Source organism: Mirounga angustirostris, unplaced genomic scaffold (assembly GCF_029215605.1).
Source record: "Mirounga angustirostris isolate CCGP_5_RB_7025 unplaced genomic scaffold, mMirAng1.0.hap1 SCAF_4, whole genome shotgun sequence".
NCBI classification, from domain to species: Eukaryota; Metazoa; Chordata; class Mammalia; order Carnivora; family Phocidae; genus Mirounga; species Mirounga angustirostris.
Genome location: NW_026991712.1, coordinates 85,530,570 through 85,539,194, shown reverse-complemented (window position 1 = coordinate 85,539,194; position 8,625 = coordinate 85,530,570). Strand labels below are relative to the sequence as shown.

General features: G+C 42.6%; 1 non-coding gene across 1 annotated transcript; it reads left to right on the top strand.

The window, feature by feature from the left end:
• Positions 1 to 3,305: 3,305 nt before the first annotated feature.
• LOC123860735 (U1 spliceosomal RNA) lies at positions 3,306 to 3,469 on the top strand. The gene has a single exon (XR_006794848.1). It is a non-coding gene; the product is annotated as a U1 spliceosomal RNA (small nuclear RNA).
• Positions 3,470 to 8,625: the final 5,156 nt, after the last annotated feature.

The window sequence follows — 8,625 nt, the reverse complement described above, 5'->3', positions numbered from 1 at the left end:
AGAAATTATTTTGAGCTAAATGAAAATGAAAATACAGCTTATAAAAATGTGTGGGATGGGCGCACCTGGGTGGCTCAGTTGGTTAAGTGTCTGTCTCCAGCTCAGATCATGATCCCAGGGTCCTTGCGTGGAGCTTCTCCCTCTCCCTTTGCTCCCCCCCCCCCCACTGGTGCACGCTCTCTCTCTCTCTCTCAAATAAAGAAATAAAATCTTTTTAAAAAATGTGTGGGATGGGGGCGCCTGGGTGGCTCAGTCATTAAGAGTCTGCCTTCAGCTCAGGTCATGATCCCAGGGTCCTGGGATCGAGCCCCGCATCGGGGTCCCTGCTTCACGGGAAGCCTGCTTCTCCCTCTCCCACTCCCCCTGCTTGTGTTCCCTCTCTTGCTGTGTCTCTCTCTGTCAAATAAATAAAATCTTAAAAAAAAAAAAAAGTGTGGGATGTAGCAAGAGTAGTGTTTAAAGGGAAATTTATAACATTGAATGCATGTGTTAGCAAAGAAAGATCTAAAATCAATAATCTAAGCTTTCACTTTTGCAAATTCAAAAAAAAAGGACAAATTAAATTCAAAGTAAGCAGACGAGAAGAAACAATAAAAATTAGAGCAGAAATCAATAAAATTAAAAACAGGAAATTAATAGAGAAAAATCAATGAAATCAAAAGCTAGTTCTTTGGAATGATGAATAAAATTGATGAACCTCTAGCCAGACTAAACAAAAAATAAAGATACAAATTACTAATACCAAAAATGAAAGAAGGACCCTTAGTACTGATTGCATGGACATTAAATTATAATAAAGGACTATAACGAACAACTGCTCACAAATTTGATAACTTAGATGAAAAGAACCAAATCCTTGAAAGACACAATTTACCAAAACTTACACAAGGAGAAATTGATCATCTAAATAGGTCTAAATGAAGCAATTAATAAGCTTCTGAAAACAAAACCAGACTTAGTTTCACTGGTGAATTCTACCAAACATTTAAGGAAATGATACCAATTCTCTACAATATCTTTCAGAAAATAGAAGACGAAAAACATTTCCCGACTCATTCTATGAGGCAAACTTTACCCTAATACCTGTTTAAAAACTGAATTCAACCAAGTACCTTTGAAGATCTAATCAGCTTTATTATTTAACAATTCATGAATAGGGCAGCATTCCATCTAGCAAGTAGAGGGAGCTCCACTGAGTTTTCTGAAAGGTTTTTAAAGGAGGAGAGAGGGCATTAAAGAACGGAAGGGAGTGGGGGAGAGGAGGAGGAGGGAATTTATTAACAAGGAATGTATTGTTTAGGCAAGGGGAGAAAAGGGGCCTATCAGTAAATCAGGAAACTCCATGTTGACTGGTTCAAGGTTACATTCCTGAGGGGACAGTGGTGAAACTTCAGTTAGGTCAGGTGTTAAGTCCTCCTCGTTTACTGACTTGGGGTCTTAACCTAAGGGATGCCATTCTGAGTCTGTGGTTTTCTTTTTAACAATACCTCTTCTTTTGATCAAACTCAATTTAACTGAGAGATACAATATCTCGGTTACCACTGTGTAGTTTTCTGTAGCTTCTGTTGATCCTTTCATTGACATTCACAGGTCATGATATTTTCGTTTAACTTCTTTGATATTCACAGGTTACTTCAATTAGAGTTGGAGGATAACGTCAAGAACATTTCCCAGGAACCAAAGTAAAAGCAAGGAAGAAAAAAGATATTTAGTTCAGGAAAGTGGATGAGTTCAGGAGGTCCATACTGAATTGTAACCAGACTAACATGATTTCCCTCCTTGGTGAGTTACAGGTAGAGACTACATCAGGTGGAGCTGTCATACAAAGGAAACTATTTGCAGCAAATAAGGAGATCACGGGGTATAAATTCCAAAGCCGTGACTCCCCAAGCGGGGGTGAGCGGGTTCTTTTTACTTAGGGTTAGGATGGATATTCAGAAAAGGGAGTTTTGTCGTCGCCTGTAAAGACAGACATAAGGTTGCATCCCCGTTAGAAAACAAGCCTGTAAGTGCATCTAATGGTACGTTAATGAAGCTGGTGCTCTTTCTAGGGCAGAGACTTTAACATTTTAATGAAGCAGAAGTAATTGGGAAGGGGGTTATGGGCATGCGAGGTGGGGAGGTGGGGAGGTGAGGAGGTGGGGAGGTGGGGAGGTGAGGAGGTGGGGAGGTGGGGAGGTGGGGAGGTGGGGTCGTGGGGTCGTGGGCTCCTTATCTCTGGTAAGGAATACAGCATCTTGCTTACTTTTGAAAAGATGCTGGGAGTTTTACCATTGATTTATTGTCTCTGATATGGTTAGGCTATTTCCTAGCCTGGTAGAGACTGTTAGTTTTTGCACTCTCTTTAATTCTCTTAAAAATTTTAACTACCGAAAGTTTTGCATTCCTTTGTAATTCTGACACCTCCTAGGAAGTTCTTCAACAAGTGTGCTTAGGTGAGTAGAGAGGTAGGGCATCAGAGATCAGGGAAAATAGCCCGGGCCCTAAAATGACTTCTCTTGTGTCACGAAAGCTACGTCTAGGCTTTTTCTGGGGACCCTTAACTCTTTCTGCTTTCAGAATAACGTGTGTTCCAGAAAGAGACTAGAAAAAGAAAATTCAAAACTTTCCCACATCTAAGCGTTGAAAGTGAAATGAATGCAATGTCCCATGAATGAAACTGAACTTTCAAGAATGGAATAGATTTTGCCACCAGTTGTGATGCTTATGAATTTTAATAGATGTACACACAGTGCTACAATCACAAAGATAACTGGATTTGAAAGGAGCCCGTTTCCTTTGTAATCCTAAATTTCTACTCTCCACTCTGATAGGCATTATCCGAAGAAAGGTACGCAGGCGTCAGCAGCCTGCCAGACGGACTCCCCGCAGCCCAACGGTTCAGAACCCGCGCCCGCCGCCACAGCGTGGGGGCGCCAGGGAAAGAGGGAGAGGCAGACGTCACTTCCCCCACGGCCACCCGCCCGCTGGTTGGCCGGCTGGACGTCGTGGGAGGAGGGAGGAGAGAGGAGAGGGCGAGGGCAGGGGCGGGGCGTGGGCCGGAGGGAAGGGGGGCTCCCGTGACGTCACACACAGGGCGTGTCCTATGTAAATATGGCAGCGCAGGGGCTGCCGTTTCGGCCCCTGCCGCCTAAATACAATCTGATCTCCGGTGCTGCGGGAAGGAGTGCGGGGCTGTTGGTGAAAGCTGCGTGTCGTGCGTGTGTGGAAGACGTAGGGAGACTCAGGGTCGTGGGGAGGCAAGTGAGCGTGTGTGTACAGTGGAAGGCGTGTGAGGGTGAGGTGGGGCGGCTGGGGAGCAAGTCATACTTACCTGGCAGGGGAGATACCATGATCACGAAGGTGGTTTTCCCAGGGCGAGGCTTATCCATTGCACTCCGGATGTGCTGACCCCTGCGATTTCCCCAAATGTGGGAAACTCGACTGCATAATTTGTGGTAGTGGGGGACTGCGTTCGCGCTCTCCCCTGATATCTTTTGTTTAAAAGCAGACTTTTAACGTTGGGGTGGTTTTGTGTGGTATGGGTTTGTGTTGTTGGGTGTCTTTGTTTGGTATCTTGAGATAAGACTTTGTGTTGGTGGTGTGGGTTTTTTGGTTTTGGCGATTTCGTTACGTTTAGGTTTTTTTTTTAGGTAGTCTGTTTAGTAGTAGTAGTGGTGGTTATTTTAGTAGTCAGAAAACCAAGCAGTTTTGCAGAGATAGTGTTTCGCTAGTCTTTTTGGCACGTTTTGCAGTATTTTTTTGGTTGTAGCAAGTCGTGTAGTTAGTGCGAGAGAGGGAAGTTATATAAAACTGTGCTTTCTGGAAAATTTATTTTCAGAGTTGTCTTGATTTTTTAGTTCGGTTTTATCTGCTGGTAATTACATTTCTTTAGAGCTTTCCATATTTGGTTTCTTAAGAAGGATATCCTAGAAACATCCCGGGACCTTCGTAATAAGGGGTTGGCATAGGTTAGAATTCAGTAAAGCAGGCTCAAGGAACAGAGAAGCCCTAAGAAAGAGATACAGGGCAAGAGTTGTTGCTGCAAGCCTGCCTGCTTGCCACATGCCCACAACATAAACCAACTGATAAATTGTATGTGTGTGCTGGTGACACCCGCTGCCCTTCTCAGGGTCTAAAAGAATATGGCATCCATTTATATTTCCACCTTCCAAATCCATGTGTCAAGCTAACACAGAACTATGCAGGGATGGGAATTCTGGGAAATGTGCTTCCAGTTTAGGAATGAAAACTGACAAATTCACCACAGTCCACCTCTTATGGACTTGGTGCCTGTGTGGTATTCCTCCTGCTCCTTTTTAAAAACCATTCATGGTCGCCTGGGTGGCTCAGCTGGTTGAGCGATTGCCTTCAGATCAGGTCATGATCCCAGAGTCCTGGGTTCAAGTCCCACATCGGGCTCCCAGCTAGGCGGGGAGCCTGCTTCTCCCTCTGACCCTCTCCCCTCTCATGCTGTTTCTCTCTCTCTCTCTCAAATAAATAAATAAAATCTTAAAAAAAAATTCTTGACTTTCAAATAAAGCAATAGGAAAATCATGCTTTCTTCAAACAATGAAAACATGCTAGCCCTTTCCCCCAAAAGAATAAAATCCCTTGTCTTTGATGTTCATTCCTCTTCCAGTTGAATCACATTCATTCCTCCTTTTCTTCGATTAAAAGTTGACTACTATCAACACATCTTATGTTAGTTAGCTGGTAGTGGGTTGGAAGAGGAAAGATAAAAATATTGGTTAATACGTACACAAAAATATTCATATCAAAATAAGGAAGAAATACCCATATTTATTACAGCCCTTACTTCTGCAACTGTACTGGTTTTATAACTGTCTTCTTCACTACTCATTCCATGTTCCCTTTGCCCCCAGCAAGCACCAGCCTCAATGTTAGCAGGTATCTTGCCTGGTGGAGTTCCATAAACCTTCATTCCCAAAGTCTGGACCATTCTCTGTCTTGCCTGTACTGGATTGTTGCAGTCTTCCATTGACTTTTAATCAGAGTGCAATGAGTTCCAAAGGGTCTTCTGAGGCTTTCTTGCATTTCTCAAATATTCCTCCTTACTTCCATTGTGTAGTAGCAGCCCAGTTTTCCCTTGTGGTCAGGATCAGTCATCCCACTCAGGAAAGTAACCTTCTTTACCTGTTGATACCCTGTCCTGAGGATCCCCAAATGGCCAGGTGGCATGCCCACTTTAATACAGCCATTATTGCACCTGTTGCTGAAAGCACTTCTCTCTTGGGAACTAAGACTTCTGGATCAACAGATCCCAAAGTTACAGAGGTGGGTGGGAAGCAAAATGTTCACTAGCATATCCCTAGGGGTGAATAATGAGAGGAGCCACTCCCATGTCTACCACTTGGTTCCCAAACCTTCGAGAAACAACACCATCTATTGGTTGCTAATTTAGAGTATATGCAATCCTGTGAAATTTGTCCAGCTCCTCAAGGCATTGTCATCCCTCTCGCACTGAAACTGAATGTTCAAAAACACGTTCTACTGCCCCATCAGGTTAGCTGCTTCAGAGTAAAACCAATGAATGAGCATGAGCCCAGGGCAACTGTCAAATGAGTTCTTGGCCAGAAGCAGTGCTGTATGGAATTCCATGAAATAGAAGAGGCATTCCAGAAATACACACAGATGGTTGTTTTAGCAAAACCATTGTAGGCAGAGAAGGCAAAACCATAATAAAAGTATCTATTCCAATGAGAATAAGACTGTGGACCCCCCACCCCGCCCCACCCATGATGCAAAGGTCCTGTGTGATCAGCCTGCCATCCTGTGGCTGACTGATATCTTCCCTTCTTGCCAACGGGGAACTGGTATTGTATCATAGGCTGAGTTGTTCTTTGCTATTGGCTTTTGGGCACTCAGTAGTGGTTGTAGCCAGGTTAGCCATGGTGAATGGAACTCATGTTGCTGAAACCATGTATACATATTCTACATATTCTGAATCTCCATTTGTGGGCCCATTGGGCAGTCCTAGAATTCCTTTTTTTTTTTTAATTGTATTTATTTGAGAGAGAGCAGGAGGGAGGGGAGAGGCAGAGGAAGAGGGACAAGCAGGCTCCCCCCTAAGAAGGGAGCCCAATGAGATGCTCCATCTCAGGACCCTGGGATCATGACCGGAGCTGAAGGCAGATGCTCTACCCACTGAGCCACCCAGGTGTCCCTTAGAATTCCCATTTGATTCTTTTTTATGATTTTCATTTTTTGTGTGTGAGATTCTCTATTAGAACACAGAACAGGGGCACCTGGGTGGCGCAGTCAGTTAAGCGTCCAACTCTTGGTTTCGGCTCGGGTCGTGATCTCAGGGTTGTTAAATTGAGCCCTGCATAGGGCTTGGAGCTCAGCACGGAGTCTGCTTGAGAATCTCTCTCCCTCTCCCTCTATCCCTCCCGTTGGTACTCTCTCTTTCTCAAAATAAATAAATAAATCTTAAAAAAAAAACAAAAACAGGACACTCAATGACATTGTATATTCCTTTGTATAAAGGAATTGTATATTATTTGTATAAATAATTATATAAAATATACATATATATGTATGCATATATATGTATTTTGAATTCTGCTAAAATTAATATCCTGGGAGTTGGTTTCTCTTGACTGCTGTTTTTTTCTTAAGTATGAATTAAATGGGCCTAATTTTTTTCTTTGTATGTCTAGTACTTTTTATTGTTTATAACACACTTTGAATGATATTGTAGAGACTCCAGATTCTGATATCTTCCTCCAAAGAGTGTCAATATTTGTTCTACTAAGCAATTTGATTACTAACCCATGACCTCGAATTTGTGTAGCACTGGATTTATGTTTTGTTTAGGTGGATCTTTGGAAAGTCCAAGGTGTTTCCCAAAGCTCTCTAACTTGGTGTGACTCAACCTGGAAACCTGATTCCTCTGTTAATCTTATCAGGGCTTGGTTTTAATATTTGTCAGGGAGGGTCAAGAGTAAGCCTTACACTAAGGTGTGGTTTTCACACCTAAAACAGAGCATTTCTGGAGTATCAGCTGAATGCTCAGAGTGGTAGAGTTGTTAACAAGGCCTGAATCCCAATGTTGCCAGCACTGATCTCTAGGATCTGTTGTTTTCCATCTTGTAGCATCTGTCATCTGGTAAGCCAGACTGGATAGTAGCTCTCTGCGCATGAGCAGCTCTACACTCAGCAAATGACCTGCAGGGGACCCAATGTGGACCTCTGAAAACTGGCATCTAAACTCTTTTCTCCTTTCTGATGCTCTGCTCTGAAGATTCCCATTGCTTCAGCACCCCTAATTTTGATCTCTGCCTTCACAGCTCAGTGTGAACACCATATTCTGCTGGGATTCCAGCTTGCTATACCATCAGATCATTTCCTCAGTCCTCTCTCAGGGAATCACAGTCTTGCACTACCTCTGTCCAGTGTCTGTAAACAGGTGCTTCACATATTTTGTCCATTTTTGTGGTTGTTTAAAGCAAGACTAATCTGGTGGTATTACTATGTTATAGTTGTGGGTAGAAGACCTGAATTCTTGCCAGTGCCTTTAAGGCAAAGGTGCCTAAAATGGCTGGCTCAGTTGATGGAACATGAGACTCTTGATCTCGGGGTTGTAAGTTTGAGCCCCAAATTGGGTGTAGAGATTACTTACAAATAAAATCTTAACATAAAAATAAAATGAAGGATTTTAGGGTTGCCTGGCTGGCTCACTCATTAGAGCATGTGACTCATGATCTTGAAGTTGTGAGTTCAAGCCCCATGTTGGGTGTAGAGGTTATTTTAAAAAAGAACAAACTTTAAAAAAAATAAAGTGCTTTCAAAAACTTTTTTAAGAAGATAAAATGAAGGATTTTACATAGATTACTGATTTCTATTTTTTAAATCCTTGTTTTATTTATTTATTTATAAAGGTTTTGTTATTTATTTGTCAGAGAGAGAGAGTGCCACACAGCAGGCAGAAGGAGAAGCAGGCTCCTGATGAGCAAGCCCTGGGATCATGACCTGAGCCAAAGGCAGACGCTTAACGGACTGAGCCACCCAGAGTTCCCTAGATTACTGATTTCTAAATAATTTGAATGCTGTTTTCCACATTTATAAATGACCTAGCCGAAGGGTTTTGTTTTTACTTTAACAAATACTAAGAATGATGGACTCACTTTCAGCATGCACCACAAGGAGATCTGAGCTAAGTATCCTTTTCTCTGGGCATATTCCCATGCTTGAACTTGAAGAGTGGCAGGATATGCCACCCCAAAATATGCCACTTTGACATAAGGATTGTTTTGAGCTAAAGGCATGTGGAAAACCGCAGGTGCAAGAAGAGTGCTCTGACCTCCACTTTCCTTCCTGAAAGCAGGAGATAAAACTTCCTATACCAGGAGGAAAGAAACATCCTTGTCACATGAGACAGGAAGTCAGGGCCCAGAGAAATCGGTACAGACCTTTTAAAAAAACTTATATCTTCCTTTAATCTTCCCATATATTTTGCTTTTTCACAATTGCCTCCCTTTGTTCAACCTAGTATAAAAACACTTAGGCCTACCCACTTCTTTGGATTTTCATTTTCCTATTGGACTTTCCATGTTCGTGTAACAATGAATGGGCTTTTCTCCTATTAATCTGTCTTATGTCAACTTAATTCTCAGGCCCATT